The 19,275-nt window shown below is 41.0% G+C and overlaps 1 protein-coding gene across 8 annotated transcripts in view; it reads right to left on the reverse strand.

Annotated features, from left to right (window-relative positions):
• FARP1 (FERM, ARH/RhoGEF and pleckstrin domain protein 1) overlaps positions 1 to 13,618 on the reverse strand; it is a 205,996-nt gene extending 192,378 nt beyond the window's left edge. For 5 of the 8 annotated variants that reach the window (XM_051780597.1, XM_051780596.1, XM_051780595.1 and 2 more), the window contains exon 1: positions 13,303 to 13,616. The gene's annotated coding sequence lies outside the window, so the exon portion shown is untranslated. Of the gene's footprint in view, positions 1 to 13,302 lie in introns of all 8 variants that reach the window. The other 3 variants (XR_007903382.1, XR_007903381.1, XM_051780599.1) reach the window with 2 other exon arrangements.
• Between the last annotated feature and the right edge of the window lie 5,657 nt (positions 13,619 to 19,275).

A 19,275-nucleotide genomic window follows, 5' to 3' on the forward strand; every position in this document is an offset into this window, starting at 1 on the left:
AGACAGTTTTTAAAAACAAGAGTGACACTTTAAAGCTTTCATATTCTAACATGCTTCTAACATCTTACAGAACAGAATTCATGCTCAACTAACAGTTTTGGTATTTTACTCCCCTTTCTTGTCTCTAGCATACCCAAGAAATTCTAAGATATGCTTCTGCTATCATCCTTCAGCTCAAAAAACAGACACATTAACCAAAATAGGTCATCATGCCTTACTAACACAGATAAAATGACTAAGCATATGGTAACAAAAGGGTCATTAATCACAAACTGCTTTAGATCAGTATAAAAATAACGAGTAATTACACTCCAAGAAAACAAATACATTTAATATTTTAAATATCATGGAAGATAGCAGAGAAAAATCATTAAAGTTCAGAAGAATAGGGGACTGACAGATCTACCGTCGGTGGTCCAGTAACTAGGTTACAAGTGATCTTGCTGGAAAGCCAGCTGCCATGAAGGCAAACCCCTACACAGGGAGTCCTCCAGAAGTGCTCTGTCCCACAGGTAACAACTCTCTGTACTAGAACTGGACAATGCAGAGCAGAACAAAAGTTTCCCAGGGAACTGAGGAGACTGCCACAGCTGAGCAGCAAGGGAATAAACTGTCTGCAGAATTATGAAGTGTAGGAACATGTAAGGGATGGGGTCTGCAAACTGAGTGGGAAGTTTGAAGATTTAGGAAGAATGAGAGTAGTTTTACACAGGCCAGTTTGCCAGCAGGAAAAATCCCCAACAGTAAGATCATAAAGTAGGAAGTGGATTTTTCTTTTCCTTTTAATGGAAGCAGTGGTATTTAAGACATCTGAAATAAGTCTGAACAAAAACTTTAGTCCTTATTGGGAGTACCCTTGAATCAGACTATGAATACAGAAAAGACCATTGCCAAGATTCTTACTAACACTGGCTCAAGCCTGTAGTTACCTCACACTTCTCCTTTAGTCAGTCACTGAAAATACAGCTCTGCAGGCAATGAAAACAACAGGAAGCTCATCCTACAAACCACTGAACAAAAATTAAGCAAGTAACATCAAGGGTAATTATCAGTCAGAATGTAAGGACCTGTCCTATACAAAGTAAAAGGTGTTTACTGATCAAAGTGTCTAAATGTTAAATGACAGAAAAATATATTGACTTTTAAAATACATGGGAAAATAAATGAGATTATTTCTCTTAGTGGAAAAAATGGTTGAATAAAATAAATAACTAAATAAATCAGGGGCATTAATAGTCAGATTCTCTTAATAATTGATAATTGTCTCAAAAAACAGTGCATGTTTCTTTCTTTTTATCATATGTACAGAACAAAATGTATGTGGAACTTACATGACAAAGGACAGAATTTTAAATAAATTTAAATTTGAATCTTGCGATGATCACAAAAAAAAATTTTTAATTGACTGTTCAACCATAGGGAGAAAAAAAGCCTTTCAAAAAAATCCATTAAGATAACTGTCCAAAACCAGGCTTGCCATTTGCAGTCTAAATCATACAAGCCATATACAGAATCTGCTGCAGCATTTAAAGGCTTCATGGCAAAGTTTATTGGGCCATCAAAATGCCAGATGAGCCTCCAAAGATGTGCATTCCTTCCTTACTGCTAAGAAAGCTGTAGGACTCATGGAAAAAGACTATTACTCAAAACTTACATACTTACACTTTTGTGGAAGATATAAACAAATGGCTAACAAGTTCCAGGACTCTATGCCAGAAACAGTTTGGCTATAAGCTCACTAAAACTTAAAAAAGAAAAAAGTGTGTCCTTCCATCACATTTACCCAATCAATGGAAGTGATGATTATGAATAAATACAGTAGAATGCTGTCAAAGATAGTAACTGCATTAAAAAAAAAAGTTGAGAAATAAAAGCATGCATAGAATTCAAGAAGGAAAAACAAGTAAATATTGAACAAAAAATCAATATACCAGGTTTGGAGAACATCAAATAATCCTTACTACCTGAAAACCTGGTAAAAGTAGCATCAGTAACATCCCACTTCATTAAAGGAATGATTCAGATTGCAGACTCTTAGCCCTTTATTTCTAGAAGAAAAGCCATAGATTCATTTATTTCTAGTAATCAAATACATTTCCCTAATGATCCTTGCAACAGTGACAATATTGTTGGTTTAGGCTGGGGATTTTTTTATAAACTGTTGTTAAAACTAACACAAGAGGAATGGTTCTTCCCAGGACCACCAACTGCAGCACACACGACCTGCAGAAACAGAATCACAGAGACTGGATTTACATCATGTTTTTCTTTTACCCTGAAAGAAATTCAGCCTTATTAATGAATCAGAATAAAACCCACACATACTGCAAAACACTAAGAATCTGTGCATATGGGAATTTCATGGAGGGGGAAGAAGGGGAAAAAAAGAGTGGACAAAAGAAACTGGCATGAAGAAACAGGTTACTGCTTTTCCCTCTAACACGAGCTAATTACATATTGGGTAAGGATAATCCCCCACAACATTCCATGTGTTCAAAGGTCAAGACTTTTGCTTTTCAGCTGTCCCCATCAAATGTTATTCCCTGAAGAAAACACTCTGAAGCTGTCCCATAGCACATACACTCTCAAACTTGAGGGTTAAGGATTCCAGCTCAGCTTAATATTGCACCAGGCACCATCACAGCCCTCAATGAGGGCAGATGAGCACTGCCAACACTGCATACTAAAGCAAGAGGTACAAACAATAAGCACTGAGATGAACTTCTAAAGGCTATTCTATCTATTACAAAAAGCAGGGACGCGCTATTCACATGCTCAACTGCATTCATTGTATTCCAAGTACTCATTTCACCTACGCTGTTGTGTGACTTTAATTTAAAAGCAGAGCTCCCCTCTCTTGATGCTTCAATAGCATTGATGGAGGATAAGAGTGGCCCCACCAAAAGCACCTAGCCAAGTGGGACCCCTGTGTCCACTTGCTCAGTTACAGAGGAACCACTCCAGCCACTGCACCATATATTAAAAATCTTTGTTTCTCAAACTGCATATATATATATATATATATACACACACACATACATATATATATGGTAGAGTCCTCAGGCAAGCACCTGGACTGTTGCTATTCCTCCCTGTAGTCCTCCACAGCATGAACAATTTGATTAAAATTCCTCAACAGGAGAGCACTAAATAAACACTGTAAATTAAACAAAACTATCTTGATGATCTAGTTGCAATTACTTCCAATTGATTTGAGCCTTTATTGTTCCCTCAAGCTTTAAACTTCATAGATAAAAAAGGATCAGGCCTTACTGGAGGCCTTACCAAAGAAGGAGGTATGAAACTTTCCTTAAGCACATTCAAGAGTAACTAGACTAGCTTGTTCTCATGACAAAATTCCACTTAAAATTAACCTCCAAATCTAATGAAAAAAATAGGCTATTCCAGGATTTACCATAAACAAGCAAGCTAATGCTTAGAATAAATTCACTCATTGGTTAACATGTATGCATCCAAATGAAAAACTGTTGCAGCATATTTTATTTCACAAAAGTCAGATACTGCCAAAAGACTTTAGGAAACTTTTACCTGGCTGATACAGTACAATCCAGCTCTTGGGCATGTCAACCTTTTTCAAGTTGAGGAAAATTGTCACTTGATTGCAACAAAAAATGCATATGAGTGAAATGGGTTTGCTAACTGCAATTCAAATATTCTATGAGGAAACAAAAGCAGATATTCTTATTCCACTCCTGAGAACTCCTCTGCAGAAAAATCCTGGAGATCCAGATTTCAAAACATCCTCTTAGGTCCTGGTATATATATCATTAGGTTGGTTTTATAATTAATTTTCAGAAATTAATTTCTTTAGACTAAATCTCCTTGTAAGAGCCAGGCCTATTATTCTGATTTTTCTGTTCCATATCTCCAAATCCTATTTTCCTTCCCAAGCTGAAGCACTTCTCAGATCACCTTTTTCTGAAATTCTTTCTTCTCTGAGATTAGCCCAAAACTGTCACAGGCTCTAAAAACTTTTAGACACATTTTACATTTTTCTATAGACATTTTTTAGATGTATAGCTATCATTTTCCCTTCATGGCATATATCCAAACCTCAGTTCCAATCCTGGGGTGCTTTTAATGGAAAGAAGTTTGTTCAGGTTGGAGGAGGCAATTTGTTTTGATGAAAGCAGGCAGAAAAGTACAATACAGACTCTTTGGGATTTTTTCTACTGAATTATGTTTACACCAGAATTAAAATTTTTTGAGGTTTTTTGAAGGACAGACACCATCTAACCCTGCAGCTAAAAATATCCTCATATCACACTGATCTTGCAGAAAATTTGAATACAAAGATGAAGGGACATACCTAGCGCTCTTTTATTTTCTTTACATGACACAGGAAGGGAAAAATGCAGTTCTGTTACTTACATCCACCTATTGTGGTAAACACTCAAACAGCTCATCATCTCTAGAGCTAACTACTTCAGCTTTAAATAGATTATTCTTTGTCTGTGTATTAGCTGTTCTCATTATATTTTCTGCTTTAAATATTTTAAATAATAACATAACACACATATTTTCAAACACTACTCTCACTTTTAAGGAAAAGAATTTTGAAAGAAAATTTGATAGATTTATGTACTGCCCAAAGAAATTTCACCAACAGATTTAAGGGAGTCAAACCGACCCTAGTAAATACTGGATTAATAACAATACTGCCTTCAGCTTTAATGCTTTCACATACATGTCTGAATTTTCTTGAATATGTGGACTCTTGCATTTGTTATTTTTTTTTAAAGCAGAGAAAATGAAAAGTCTGTATCTTGGTTCCAGAAAAAGAAAATGCTTCTGAACTCCCTCTTCTCATCATATGTAGAAAAACATACACTCTACTCCATCATAACGGTGATCTAATTTTTCAGTCATAGACATGTAGCATGCTGGTATTAGTCCCTGGCTTGCCTCCATCATGTACTTTCTCTTCATTCAGGAAGACAGGAATGGCTTCACTGTGCTGAGTTTTCTCAAGCAGAGAGCTACCATCAAGTGTCATTTTCTTGACCATTGCTTCAAATGACTCTTGAAGCATTATTACAACTAGAAACTGCTCCAGCAATTTCTCTAGTGCCTCAGTGTGCAGCCACTGTACACAAAATTAAGGGAGAAATGTTCATGTTCAGGGTATTTTCTAACAGATAATTTCTTGGTACAGAATTTGAACTAGACCTTGATTTGCATTTAAAAGTCAGGACAACTGGAGTTAAAAATCATGCAGATACCCTGCTCTTGCATCATCACTTTGGTACTTCATTGGATAAAGGCACACTACTTCATGGCTATAGGAAGCACTTCCAGATAACTTTGGGAAATTGCACTTGGTGTCAATATGGGCAAGGTTTTCGATGAAAACTTCACTTTCTGGAGAGGTTTCATTAGTACTACTTCTATTTTCTGCCCTTTGTGAGCAACTATGTAAAAGTACTCACCTTTGATGACCAACAGAGCTAATAAAAAAATCATTTTCCACCCAACTGATAGTCTTTTCTCAGCCCCTGCTCAACAAAAAGCCGGCTGCCACACGGCTCGCTCCACCACACACTTCCTGTCCTGCCAGCCTTCCCAACCCCTCTCCTGACACTCCTATTTACTCACAGCTAATTAGATGGCACGAGGTTGCATTTGCTTTGAGCAGTACCTGTGTGACTACCCAGCCAACACAGGTGCTAATGTGGCAGCTGGTAGGCAACGCAGATGACCTCCAGCAGCAGCTGCAGTGATTTGAGTCTCTCCTCTATCCACCACCTATTCTTTAATTAAGTTTCATTGTTTGTCTACCATGGCTGAAGCTGCCCCACAGTTTACAGAGGTACAGAGCAAGCATAGTCAGAAACAAAGACGCAGCACTATCATTCAGGCCTTACTGAAAAAAATATTGATAGAAAAACCTGCCCCATAAAGTTACCATCAACAGCTTCTCCTCTCCCACAGACCTATTTAGAAATTCTTCTCTTAAGAGGTTCACTTCCAACTCATGTTTTAGGCAAAGGGATCCTATACTCTTGGAATTGTGACATTTGTGACTTATCTCAAAATTCAAATATTACTAAGTAAAAACAGCGCTGTGAGCAGCACTTAATTAGAATGCCTTTTAAAACCTTTTTTACATTCAAATGGTAGAGTCACTTGCCCTTCTCTCCACTGCAATACTATCACACCATCTGCTTTGTCCTTGGTTTTTATTATTTATTTACTTGCTATTGAGGCACTTTGAGGGTTATTTACTGCTAGCTTCAGTTTCAATATTTATTGATTACACATTTTAGGTATCCTTTCCTTTTTTTCTTAATTTATGTTTCCTTTCATGGTTTCTAGTATTCTTTCATCATAGTACTGAAAATTATGCTCAACATTTCAAAGGGTACAAAAGGGAAAAAATGGCACTCTTCACCAAAACATTTAGACTTACACAGGTTACAATGGCATAACCATAACTGATATTCCCACATGCACATACTGATGCCTCTGTTTAAAAATCACTATTGAATGTTTAATATGTTAAAGGCAAACATAAGGGTTTCAGGTCTTACAAACACAATGCAAACCAAAGATTTTTTTTCAGGAGGAATTTCCACAAGGATAAGATAGGAGCTGAGGTCTTCAAATAAAAGACTGCAAATTAGCCAAGGAGACTAACCTTACAATTTAAGTTTAACTTCTATAATGCACTGAGACTATTTGGTACATAAAATTATATACACTCTTAATTTTCTAAAAGGTACAGCAACTGAATACCCCTCTACCCATTCTCCCTTTAATGTTTTTCATATTGTTAAGAGCCTGAATACTTACTACTCCCTGGAAAATAGGAAACTCCTGAGAAAAAAAAAACAAGTTCTGCAGATTCTTAGAGACAGCCTTACAGAGAGCTTTACCTCCCTTTTTAGCCTGACTATTTGAGAAAATAACTTCAGGCAGGACAAACTAAACAAATCATACTTCTACTTCAGCTGAAAAAGACACTGCTATTATACACCACAGTAAGAGCTGGCCAGAGGCTTCTCAGTTGTAATCACTGTTATTGCAATCATAAGACTGCAGAGAATTAACAAAATAAAACCAAATCAAATTACATTCACTTTGATGGTAAGCTATAAGCAGCAGCAAACTCCAGAATAACTGTAGAAATGAGAGAGATGGACAGAAAAAAAAAAAAATCCTTAAACCCTCAAATGACATCGCATCCTCCCTTTTCATAATAATAGGAAGACCAGGGTGGCCAGGGAAATGCTCCAAGACTTTCTGATACCTGCTGTGTTCCCAAAGCCTCTGAATGATGTGAAGCCCTCTTCCAACTGAATAGTGATATCACCACATCCTCTTTTTCTCTTGGAAATTTATTTCCAGTTATTTATTAACGCAAGGGAAAACACCTCCTTTATAAGTAGCATGAAAGTCTGCTCAGCATTCCTGCCTCTCTTTGTGCAAGACTATGCCTTAAACTCACCTCATAATGGAAAAAGGCAACTATGGAAGACATACTTGTCAATTCATATAATTTAATAGTATCCTTCCCCTCCCCTGAACCTTCAGGCCAAAATCAATGCCACACAAACCTGCTGAACAGGAAGCATAATTATTCTAACATGTGCAACCAAAGCGATAGGGAGTTTCACAGTAAAACTGATAAGGAGAGCCATAAAAGACTGATGAGCAGCCTGCCAGTTATCCACTGCTGGGCTGACAAAGGTCCCCTTGGAACACCTTTGGTATTGTTCAGTGGGGAGATGGAGGCTGGGACATGTCCATAAATAACACTCAAAGACTGAAACATCTGCAGCTCAAGTTCTTAATTCAGGCACAGAAATAAATTATTTGAAAGAATGTAGCCAACAGAAAAATGCCCAATGCAGAGCAGAAAGAGCCAATTAAATGCACATAGGTTACTGAGCAGCTAGACTCTTTGTGCCACACTTGCTATTTGAATACATTGACAAATGCCTTCTTGACCTGTGCCTGTGCTGCAGATAACTGAAAATAAGGGTCGTTGGTTAAGGAGATGCAGTTGTCAGAATTGTTAGTGACGAGAGATCAAACTAGTGGTCCTGCAAATAATCAGGTGTGAAAGACACAGAAAGGCCAATAGTGGCCAGCAGAACAAGCAGCCCCAGATCAGAAAAGGAAGCATCCAATGATGTCAACTCTCTTAACTGCTAGGGTTTCCAGTATACAAGTAAGTCTTCTTTTGACCTATAAAAATGTGTATTCTTCCCTGGCAATATTTTGTGCAAGACAATCCAGGTATCCGAGTAGCTTGTCCCTGAGGCAGCAATCCCATATTCCCTATCTATACAGAACATAGTCCCTGCACTCAAGCCCAGTTGTTTCAAGCAGGGATGGCTTGATATTAGCATCTCTGTTCAGAAAATCACAGCTTTTCCTCAGATAAAATAGCCCATGTGACATCTCCTGCTGCAGAATTTCTATAATACTTTGTGTATTATATACCCAAATACCTTGTGTATTATAGAAATATATGCTTTGGGGACACCTATATGTAAAGGAGGACGGGAAGGTCCCCTTTGGTTGCCCAGCTTAGCCTTTTCACTTGTGTGTTAACATACCCAATAAGGGAGAGAGCTGGAAACAGCACTTTAGAGAGCCTTATAAGACAGCAGAATCACATGTCAAATGCGAGTGTAATAGTTTCTTAACAGACTTCCATTATGGCAAATTCAATCACCCTGCAAGGTCCACACCATTACTTTACCCCCACCCCAAGTCACCATATTTGGAAGGAAACGTGGATGGAAATCATTGTTAACATTGCTAACAATGTTAACATTGTTAACATTATTATCATTTAATAAATCTTGTGCCTTAGGTCAGCAATCTCCAGCACTGATGCCAAGGTAGCCACAAAATTGATTTTAATGATAAGCAGAGCAGTGCTTAGGCAAGGCATTCCTGGTAAGGGAAGCAGCAACAATGTCTCTCGGAGACACAGCCTCCCACCTCCCACCTTTCAGTGGGCTTTTACCACTACACTCAATTTATAACCTTGTAAAGAAAACATTGTCTGGAAACACTATCCCTACTTTATACTAAAATACCACCCAACCCCCCAGTATTCCTCATGCCTAGTAACAAACGTGTATTGTACAGAAATCTTCTCCTGTAAACCTCAGTATCCAGATCTCCTGACTTGAGAAAGTTCTTTCCTCCATTTTATACAGTGACACAAAACCAGATTTTACTATACAGACTTAACTGTGTAACACTAAAAGGCACATTACAAAAACCAGTTCCCCCGAGATCAACAGAAAACAGAACTTTAGCACCTTCCTGAACTTCACCAACAAAGCTTCATTTTATTTGAGTACCAGCTAACAGACCCACCATTCTTTTTTTCTTTCAGTCCTTTTCAACAACCAAACATTAGAAACAATTTCCCTCATCTATATTTCCAGAATAAAAAAAAAAAAATGTAGTTGCATACCCTGCTTCTCAAATCCCCCAAAAGGCATATCATATTTTCATTTCTCAAAACATTTAATCAAGTCTACTTCATTACAGACAAGACCAGAAAGTTCATCATCCTGCAACTGATGACAAACAAGACAGTGCCCACAACCGATAAAGACTGACCTAATTGTCTGATATGCCTACATTTCTGCAGGCCAAATTTACTGACATTTTGCACAAATTCAAAGTTGACTTGAGCCTGATGACCTTTTATACCTCTGTAATTAGTCTTCTTTGCCTTTCCAATCAGAAAAACAAGATGCCCCTCCACGCTCCCTAATTCAGCAGTCCATCTGTAAACTAGAAACTTCACCATCTACTCAGCCACTCAGAAAAGTACACCAAAAAAAAGAAAGAAAATACACAAACTGCAACCTTTCAAAGTCATGGAATAGAGCCTGGAGAGGGCCTTTTAAGATAAACATGCCAATCTCTAAAAGAAGAAACAGAAAAAGCAGAACAAGTTGGTGGACCCAAATTCAATAAACAGCATTTTTATCATGCTTTTCTAAAAAAGACAATATAAAATAAGGACACTGGCATAGACAAGCACTATGAAAAAACAGTGGGGAGAAAAATCAAACCAGAAACCAAACTCAGTAAGTTTAGTCCCTATAGTTAACAGTACAGCGTGAAATGTACAATGCTAATATATTGATTTGGCACTAGAATTTAACTAAGACTAATAATACAGAGGTTAAGCTGCTGAAAACATCCACTAGAGTTTCATTTATGTATATAATCAGGTCTTGCAACACAATCCTACAGTTGCAAAAAATACTTCCTAAATATGAATGTAAGCTTAAGAAGATGTGTTAAGTCAATTCCATTAAAGTTCTAGATTCCGATCCCCACTGCAGTCAGCGAGACACAGATCTGCATTTCCCTAAACGAAGCAGAGGGGAGGGCAAGGTCAGAGCACTGACCTGCACTTCAAATTCCAGTCTCAGGAAAGGGGGATGGACAACCATTAACAACCAGGGAACAGGCAATATTGTTCCCTGCACAGTTTTCCACCTTGCAGAAGCTGAGGGGATGCACTCAGCTGGCGATGGGCACGCACGTGATTCTTTAGTCCAGTCTCTTAAGTGTCTCTGCCCAACAACCAACTTGTCATGCAAACACTATGAAAACAATACGGTCCTGTTGATCACCTTCCCCAGCTTCACACCCTAACAGATCCCAGTTTGGGAGTCAGTGCAGCATATTTAAGAAATACGTGCCCAAGAGCAAGTCAAAGACAATGCAAGGATATTTCAAACCAGAGAACCATTTCTTTTGCACAGCTCCATCATGAAGCATACATAATCTAAAAAGGTGCCAGAACTGGCAGCCTCATATTCATCAGTGTCAAAATTTTTTATATTTTTTTAAAAGAGCTGCTAGTTATCATCATATATGAATTTTTTAGGAAGAAGATTGGATTTTTCCTTAAGTCAAATTAATCTAAAAATCAGCAGGGAAAATTTACTCAATAGCTCTATAAATTTAGAATTCTCTGTGTGAACTTTAATGCAGAAATACATCTCTCAGAGCAAGTCTTCCTCTTTTCTTTTTGAAACCGTCACATTTAAGTGATGTTTTCACTTAGGTGATTTATCTTTCACAATTTTCTTTCAAAAAGTTTGGTTACAAGTAGCATGCTTTAAAATATTGATTACAAAATGACTAATGAACTGTGTCAACCTAGGGGGAAAAAAAAGGAAAAAATCCAATTTAAAGTCCAACCGTTAAATAAAAGTCAGGCTTGGATATTACATATTCAATCTCATACCAACTTTTGACATTTTGAAGTTCCATGTTACTGTTTGCTAAACATTCTGCCCACTTCCCTAGTTTGTTAAAAAAATAAGAATGCAGAAGAAAAAGACAATAATTTCATTGACTATACACAAGATTGTACAAAAAACAAGCTGAGAAATACAGCTTTCTAACCCCTTCCCATGATGAGGACAAGTTGGCCCTACTGCCAACTATCCCTCCCACAGGTATCCACAGTTCTAGATTTGAACTTAATTCTGTAAGGACAAAAGAATTTACACTGTGTTTGGACTGATAAAGCCAGATATAAGCCTTTAAAAATAGCCATCATAATGCAGTATATTACATATAACATCTCGTCTTTGTTCCTTGTAAAAGAAAGAAAGAGACTCTACTGAGTTCTTGAGCAAAACCAAACAGACAAGAATGAAGCTCTAAATTAGGAAGCAAAAACATTAGGTGGGATCCCTGCCCCACACAGTTGTTACCCGTGCTTAGCACGGGACAATTCTGATATTAGGGAAGGCCAGGGCAAAGGGGGAAGACCAGTTCTCACCTGACCTCACTAACAGCCCGGTCCCCACTTCATGTGCTCATCAGGGTAACTATTAGCCCCAGGGTGCAACACAGCAAGCACAGCATACACAGCTCCCGCCCTGGTCCTGTCCTGTCAGCCAGCCCCAAGTTTCGAGACCCTGGCAGGTCGGACATGTGAGGCATAGCTAAGAGGATTCTGTACCTTCTTGGTTGAGGGACCATTTTTAAAAGGCTCGGATCCACTAATTAGCTAGATATCTCACTTCTTGCATAAGCATCCATAAGTAGGGTAAGGAGATACCTTAATTCCAAAGAACTTTTGGGGCTTTTCTTAACAGGTCCCCTTCAGAATTTTATTTTGTTGGATCGATTCCAACGTCAGCTGCTTGCTGTGAATTGGAAGCAATACATGGAGCAGGAGTCAAAATATTTGAGGGATGCAAATAATAGAACAGCTGAGAGATACCGTTCCTTTAGAGCAATCACCTTTCCGCTCTCCAGGGACAAATCGCTTTGAAGGCTGTGACCGAAAAATATAAACTACGTAGCAATGTCATGCTAGTAACCAAGTATTTCCGGCAACTTTAAATAAACTCTACAGAGTTTACGCCTGCTTTAAAAAGAGAGAAAGCAGCCGTATCACAAAAGCTAAGGCCTATTGTACGTGAGCTCCTGTTCTGAAAATAAACTGCAGTTTACTCTAAACTTTCCCCAGCAGTTCCCGGCTGGCAAAAGCTGATCATAATGAACAGCAGGCAACACTCGGTTTGAAAGCGGCGAATTCTCCAGCTCGGGCACGGGCGAGGTGGTGGCAGAGGCGTCGAGGGAACAAGGCTGGATCCATCTCTGCGCACCCCTGGGCGTGAAGGCAGAGGGAGGGAGCACCAGGCGGCCGAAGCCGCTACAGCCATTCGGGGAACCCGGGGTGGTGGCACTGGCCGGGGACGAGCAACAGCCAGTCCCGTCCCCGCCGGGCCGCCCTGGACCGAGGCGGGAGGGAGGTGCTCTGCCCTCGCACGCCCCCCTGGAGAGGCACCTCCCCGCCGGCTGCCGGCCTGGGCTAAAACCTTCCTCGGGCCGTCCCTCCAACTCCGCCCGGCACCGCGCGTCCCTCCAGGGCTCCCGCCCCGCCGCCGTGGTCGGGGGCCGGGTCCCTGCTCAGAGTGAAACAAAAGGCAAGGAGCTGCTCATCCGCCCTCGCCGCCGCCCGGACTGCGCCCGGCCGCGGTGGCCCGGGGACGCGGGGAAGGACGGGCGGTCCGGGCGGCGCTCAGCGCGGAGCCTACCCGCGGATTACCCGCGGTAATGGGATTACGCGGGGCCGAGCGGGGTGTCTGCCGGGCTGTCACCGCCCGGGGAGAGGGCGGCGGTGCCGGAGGCGGCGCTCCGGGCCGCCCGCTGCCTCCCGCCCCGGCCGCCCCGCGGGCGGGTCCCGCCGCCCGCCCCGCAGCCCCGGCCGCGGTGCCGCCACCCGCCGCCGCTCCCGCCCGGCCCCATTGTTCGCCGTGCCGCCCTTACCGTGCGCGGGGCTGGGGCTGCGCGGGCTCCCGCTGGCTCTCCTCGCTGCGGCTGGTACAGGGACAGTCGCGCTTGGCCGCCGGAGGTCCGAGCCATTAAAAGCTCCGCGGGGAGGAGGAGGAGAAGGCGGCGGCAGGAGCGGCGGCGGCGGGGGAAGGAGGACAGCGAGGGGCTCGCAGGAGCAGGGTCGCCATGTCCGGCTTGGCAGCGCGGGGAGCCCGCCGGGCCGGCGCGGAGGAGAAGGGAGGCAGGCGGCGGAGGGGCTGCTCCTGCTGCCGCCCGCGGACCGGGGGAGCGGGAACTGGACGCTGCTCCTCGCCGCTCTGCCGCGCCTGCACCTCCCTCCCTTAACCCTGCCCCCTCCCGGAGGGGGAGCCGCCGGCGGGAGGAGGCGGCCGAGAGCCCCCTCCAGCGTTCACGGGCAGCGGCGGCCGGTCGGATCCGCGCTGCCGGCGGTGGAACGAGCGGGACGCCCGCCCCGGCGGTGGTACCTGGGCAGTCCGAAAGGGAGAGGGGCGGAGGGCGCAGCGACCACCGCCCTGCGCTGCTGCTGTGCCGAGGGGGCTCCAGATCCCTTCTCCCCCCACCTCCTGCTCCTCCCGGGGAACCAGAAGGGGCGAGCAGCGCCCAGGTAACCGCAGTGTAAGGGAAGGGTTAAACCTGGCTGCAGCCTCCGGGTAGGGGGAACAAGAAGCCCCGCGGCGTCCCTGCCCCTTCCTGCGGATTTATGGGACCATCCGTGGTAGGCGCTCACCGGGGCACCCTCTAGGAGGGATGTCCCCTGTTACCGGTCCTTGAAGAGGGAATAGGTTCGCCGACAGCTGCGGGACTGTTAAACTAAGCGGGTCCTTCGGGAGGAACCAGGACACTGCCTCAGGGGGTGTGTGCATTAATGGATACCCCAGCTCTTCTGCTTTAGGAGCGAGGTTTCAGGAGACAGCAGAGAACAGAGTGGTGTTTCATGTGCCGGGAGGCGTTCCTCCATATTCATCATACTCCAAGTGCGTGCCTCAGGTGCCAGAGAAACCAAAGGACTAGGTGTGTGCGCATACTCTATTCACACTTTCGGTTACTAGATCGTCGTAAACTCTATATTCTTCCTCGTTAGACAACCACATATCGTAGCACAGTGAAGTTTAACCAGTAGTAGCAATCTGGGCTCCAGGATCTGTCTCACAACAGTCTCCACTCCAGTACATGAGTAGAAAGGAGCCCACCAGGCAGAGGCCAGGGATGGGTGGATGCCTTTTTTAGAGACCCTGTATATTTCCTCAGGGAAGATTTGGAGCTACAGCAAAAAGGCTGTCACATCTAGGGCCAGCAGAGTTGTCTGCATACGGCAGTTCTTAAATCACCGCTATATATTAGCATAACTGAAGTGTTAAGGCGTGCATCTCTCTGAGCCTTCTCCAGTCTTTTACCCAGTGTTTTTTCATGAAGAAGACTGGGTGGTGCACGCAAATGAGTGATGCAGAGGAGACCCTTCAGGTCTTTGAAGTTCTTTCAGTGACCCAAGAGGGAGCAGTAAACTAGGTGTGTAAAGTAACCCTTCTCAGCACCTAGCATTTAAAGATTATTTGAGGAGCCCTACTACTATATCTAGTTTTTAATCACTGGAGGAAACAGAAATTATATGCGAACTAAATTTTTTTTGTCCAAGCCTTGACCTTGCTTAATCTGCAAAAGACATTCTTCTGCCATCAAGAGCAATGCCTCTCTACACACAAGAACCTTGCTACAAAATACCTCAATGCATGTGCCATCTAACCTCAGGAGATCAACTTGTTTATCAACCCTGAAACCTTAACTAAAATACATACATTACTGACTGAAAAGCTGGAAACTCTCTTTAGCTGTCAATATTTGATAGATAGTAATTATTGCTATTTTCCCCAGACTTCTACTTCTGCAAAATGCACCGTCTTTAGAAGATCAAGAAGAAAGATTACATTCTCAATCTTACAATGTAGAATGGAAATAGAATAGAAATAGAGTAAGAGAAGATTTCAGTTGGAAGGGACCTACAATGACCAACTAGTCCAACTGCCTCACCATATGAACTGGTTAAAAACACTGACATAAAAAAAGATAGCCTTTTTCCAAATACTTATTTTGTCAGCAGCTTTTACTATTACTGATTGTGCAGTTACGGTAAGCACAGCACTTAACATTTAAAATTTCCTGGTGCTTTTTATCTACACTTCGGATCACTAATGCCTCATTCACACCTAACAAAAGAGTTGTTGTAATCTACACCAAATGAGTGAGGTCATCTTCAATGCCCTCCAAGTTTGTGTGACCTTGTTTCATTTCTCAGTTCTGAGCAAAAGTAACAGGTTGCCCTGCAGCTACTGGTCATTTATTACCAAGCCCAAAAAAGAAGCAGTGAAATACAGTGAAATCAGTGGTATACTTACCAAAGCCTCTAAGATGGTAACATGTTGATCATTTCTCCGATTGCCATAGACAAGTTTGCATGTGTTTACTTAGTTAACTCATCGATTTTTTCTGAAGGTATCAGTGACAATTAGGGACTGCCATCTAAAAAGACATCAGATTTTCTTTAAAACGGATTTCTATCTTGTAAATTGCAAATGGCAGCAACTTGCACTCTTCTGATGCGATAACTGAGAACAGCGCTTATGGCTCCTATTAGTTTCCAGTAGTATGCAGGGTTGCATTTCTTCCCTGTTGTTTGAGATGTGGAATTTGTTGTTACATCAAATAAACAGGAGAACTTGAGAGAAACAGCCTGCATTTGTTTTTGGAAAGTCACTGAAATTAGAAAAATGGTTCTAGTTAGTTCATGTTTCTGAAAAAACAAAACAGGTAAGCTTTGTCTGCATCCACTGACAAAGATGAGAAGAGTTGGGACTGTATTTCAGATTAAGCAAGACTAAACTGGCATGATTCATTCATTTCTGCTTTACCTGATAAAAGAGAACCCAAGGAAAACAAAGGGAAGGGGAGAAAAATGCTAAAAGGATTTTATCATCTTGAGGGACTGCCTCTCTGCGCCTTCTGCCTTTTCCCCCTCTAGGAAAGAAATAGCAATGGCTACAATGCAATGCAAATACAGATCTCTGGAAAGCCTTCACTTTTCCGCAACTCTCATGTGCTGAGAAGATTTGCAGTTGTTTTTTCGTTGACATTCATTGTGATGTTCTAGAAGGTATGCATGTATGCAGGCAGTTTGGGCACAGTACTGCAAACTGACATTTTCACCTGCCATGTGGCAACTTATTTGCCTATCTGTGTGCTTTGTCAGACTAAATTATTGGATAAACCCCGAGTATGCAGACTAAATTCTTTGGTCTGGTTTGCACGAAGATTAGACTGGATTCTTCAGTGGTCCTTCTGGCCTTACAATCTATGCCTCTTTTGTAAACCACTTTAAAATATGTGTTGAGTTCAAATGTTTTCCTGTGTTTCGTTAAGGCGAGATGCTAAGATGCTGCCCAAACTGAAATCTATGCATTTCAGAAGTCTAGTAATTCTTTTTTCATAAAACATTCCACAGATGTTTTCCCTGGAGCCTGAAATTTTGTTTCAAAGACCCTTTCAGCAAATACTTCCGTGCTAGATTTATCAGTGTGTTCATGTATAAATGCGGTTTGGGGCTCAGTCTTGCAAACCTACGGTGTTTGATTGGTCAGTTTTAGGCTCTCATATGTTAACTTTGTGTTAACTCCTCTGTTTTTGCTAATTTCAGTGCAAGAGCATGACATAACTATTCATCCAATTCTTCCACCATTATTTTTATTGCACATTTCATAACATTCAGGATTCCCACCTTTCAGAGGCTTTTTTTTGCAATATATTTTTGTCCATATCTTCTCAAAATATTATTACAGTCATCAGTTGTTAAGATTTCCCCCAGCTCTTCTGGTAAGGTTTCTGATGTTGAACCAATGTGTCTTTCTTGCTTCCACGTTGGAATGCAACGTCCAACTTACAGCTAGAAGCAGTGGTCATTTACAGTTTTCATAATAGTGTATAATACTACCAGTAGATCATGTCTTAACTTTTGAGGGGAAACAAAAACAAAACAAACAAACAAACAACAAAAAAAAAACCAACAAACAAACCAAAGAAAAAACCCACATATTTGGCCAGTTAACAAAGGAGTGAATTTCCATTATCAAACTTCAGTATTTCCATGTGAAAGAAATAATCACTGAAAAGAAGCCATTTAAGCACTTAAAGCCAGCTAGTTAACAGATTTTGTTTACTGCTTGCTCAAAGCCTATAAAGTCGTGAATTTAAAGAGAGCCTTTTAATGGTGTATGCAAGAGTTTCCCAAGTCCTTAAGAATTTATCTAAAGAGAACTTTTGTGTATCAAGCTGTTGGAACAAGGCCCGCTCTCCAAACCCAGCACATCATCATACAACACCACCTCTGTTACATCATCATATTTACCTTGTGTTGTCCAGTGTATTTTCCTGTTTCAGGATTAAAGTGTTTCTTATGTTCACTGCATATCTGTGCTCAGATAATCACCAGTGCAACAGTTAATAGAGGAATCATGCCTGAAACTCCAGATCTAAACTGTTTGTTTGAAATTCATGAGTGATTTATACTCCTCAAAACTACTTAGGTTGTGCTGGCTTATGCTTGTTTTGTGCTTGCTTTTCCCCATCCACTAATCCAAGTAGAGAAAAAAAGTTAATTTTTAAAATGACACTGAGGTTTCCAAAGTGTTCATTAATGGACAAAAATTGTCAACTACTGCAATGTAAGTGAAAAAAAAATAATTTAATATAATTATTGATAAAATAGTCATTTATAAAATTACAACTGTCATAACATTCAAAAAAACAGAAGCCAAGGAAAAATACAGAGGTTTGGTAAATTAAAAAAAATATCATTTTGCTGTTCATATTCAGGCTTCCTCTCCTACAATTCACTTTTAACTTTTCTCCCAAAAGAAGGGAAAAAGAACACTAAATATCAGAACAAAATATATATTCTATGCTAGTGTTTCCACCTGAAACTACATACCTCCTCTGTCATGGTGAAGAGAGAGAAAGAGAAAATATTTGCAGAGCCAAAAAGATTTTATATGAACAACCAACCAACCACATTAATCTTTCAGTACTACTTTGGAGAAGAAAACTAAATGTGTTGTTTGAAACAGAAATGGCTCCTTAGAATTCAGTCTAAAACTCCCAGCACCATAGTTCATTATCTTCCAGTGTTTTTTGTAATTTTGGACAGAACAAAGTGTTTATCTGTTTAAAGAAAGAAATAAAAAAAAAAGGAGAAGGAAAGAAAAAAAGTGATACTTTCCAGAAGGGCAGTGCAACTAAATTCATTACATGATTTTGAGACCATTTAACACTGTGATGAAAAAGAACCTTTTAAGTACCTGGACTGATATAATTATACATGATTCTAAACAAAAAAAAGGATCTTCATTTTTGCAGCCCTTTAGTATTTATACCATGAGTAAACACAGCTGAAAAGAGTCCCCTTGCAAACATGCAAATGAAAAGAATATAGAACATTAAACATGGCTTTTAGTATTATCAGACTTAAAGAGTCCCGTGAAAACAATAATCTCTTGCTCTCCTCAGCATCCCCCTGCCAATATTTTTGCTGTGACCTCCTGCAAGGTAATACTTATGGAATGTATCAAGATGTCTGGGATAATCCTTCTGGGATAATCCACACTTTAAAGTGGTGGTGAGGGAACCTTATCTAGTGCTCTGTTGCATTCAGGATCTCTCATACGCCCTTTCTAACTTCATGCTGGGTGATAGCCATTTTATTTATACAATGGTTAATTACAATAGGTGCCTTAATTACTGTCTTGTCCATTGTCATATTCTGCTGTTTTAATGTTTAGAACCTCTGAATCTCGCTGGGGAGAGCAACTATAAAACCTGTCAAAGCAAACATCAATTCAGCATATGACTTTGCTATTTCAGAATGCAGCCTCTGAAATCAGCCCGTTCCTAAATATCAGACTA

The sequence above is a fragment of the Manacus candei genome, unplaced genomic scaffold (genome assembly GCF_025592945.1).
Source record: "Manacus candei isolate 608988 ecotype Guabito, Panama unplaced genomic scaffold, ASM2559294v1 h1tg000014l, whole genome shotgun sequence".
NCBI classification, from domain to species: Eukaryota; Metazoa; Chordata; class Aves; order Passeriformes; family Pipridae; genus Manacus; species Manacus candei.